The sequence below is a fragment of the Amphimedon queenslandica genome, unplaced genomic scaffold (genome assembly GCF_000090795.2).
Source record: "Amphimedon queenslandica unplaced genomic scaffold, v1.1 AMPQUscaffold_13499, whole genome shotgun sequence".
NCBI lineage: Eukaryota > Metazoa > Porifera > Demospongiae > Haplosclerida > Niphatidae > Amphimedon > Amphimedon queenslandica.
The window spans coordinates 18,791-20,350 of NW_003546265.1; the positions used below are offsets into that span (position 1 = coordinate 18,791).

Sequence of the window (1,560 nt, forward strand, 5' to 3'; positions counted from 1 at the left end):
TAGAGAAAGCCTGCGCAAGAAGCATAGAGTGGAAAAAGAGAGACATCATGAAGCAAATGTTAAGCACTGCGATATTATTGATCAATTGCTTAAAGAGCTACAACGGGCCGATAAGATAATTCCCAGACCAGAGCCAAGTTTAAATCTCATACCAGAGAGTACAACAGATGAAAATTGCTGCAGCATTGATCAATTATTACGTGATTTGGATGAATCCAGGAAAAATCTCTTAGCTAGAAATAAACATAGGCACTCTGATAGTACTACTAGTGCTTATAAGGTATTCTACCTTATTGCATCAAGATTTAATATTATTAACTTTAATCATGTAGGCTAGTAGTAGTGCTGCTGTAGCAACTGATGGTACAACTCGAGAAAAATCTTGTGATCCAACAGCGCAAGAAGTAGTTTCCTCTGATGATGAAAGACCATATGATCCTAGCTTGGTCTGTCCTAAATGTGGCCGGAAATTTCGTGTGGGACAGGAAAAAAAAACAAAGACGACATATTAATGAATTCTGCACAATGAAATAACACTATTTTTATAATTTTTTTATTGGTAAATCTCATATTAGTTGTTATTGCATGAATTACGTACTCGATTACGTCATGATTTTGATTTTACGAGCCCCGCCCTTGTTGGGGGTGGAGCTGACTGAGGTGTCGTCGACAGTTCATCATGGCAGAGTGTAAAGATGGTTCTTCAGCTGCTTCTACTTTAGAAGTAACTACTGGGGGAATGAAATATAAATTACTTGTTTGTTACATAGGGTTTTGAAGTTTTGAATGGGCCTTCTAGTGATAATTCGAAATCTTTTATGAAGCAGATGAGAGATTTTGAGAAGACGTTTAAGGACTTACGAGAAGAAAATGGTGAGTTGAAGAGTCTTATGAAATCAAAAGAAGCTATAGCGAATGAACTAAGTACAAGACTAGAGGGAAAAGAGAGAGAACTCGAAAGAAAAGATATTCAATTGAAGGAAAAATGTGAAGAAATGATGAAGAAAGATAGAGAAATTGAGCAATTAAGAGAAACAATTGATCAGCAAGATATTCAACTGAGGAAGACAACTCTGGAATGCTTGGAATCAAGCAATTTAATGAACTCCAAGCAACGCAAAATTGAAGAGTTAAAAGAGACGGTTAGAATATACTGTATAGTGGAAATTTTTGTAGCCTAAATTTTGTGGATTTTACATTTTTAAAAATGTATGAAAATGGAATCTACAACATGGCCAAAAAGTAGAAAATCACAGTCATGATACATGATATAGATTTTTGGATGGATTTGTGAAAATTTTAGGCCATGAAAATTTCCACTACATGGTATGTTATTGTCTTGATGTTTTCTCTTGTAGAAAGAATTAATGGAAGGGGAAATTATTAAGGTAACAAAAGAGAAATCAGAGTTAACATCAGAACTAGTTGAAGCTAAATATAAGATAATTGAGTTGACAGAGCAGATCTCTAGTCTTATCATTGAGGTATGGTATGTCACATGATGCATAAATACATCATTCACTTTGACCTTTTCCCTTGTTGCTATATGAGATCAAATAT

General features: G+C 34.7%; 1 long non-coding RNA gene across 1 annotated transcript; it reads left to right on the forward strand.

Moving 5' to 3' along the window:
• The first annotated feature begins 15 nt into the window (after positions 1–15).
• LOC109580267 (uncharacterized) lies at positions 16–586 on the forward strand. The gene is made up of 2 exons (XR_002184151.1): positions 16–280; positions 333–586. It is a non-coding gene; the product is annotated as an uncharacterized LOC109580267 (long non-coding RNA).
• The last annotated feature ends 974 nt before the right edge of the window (positions 587–1,560 follow it).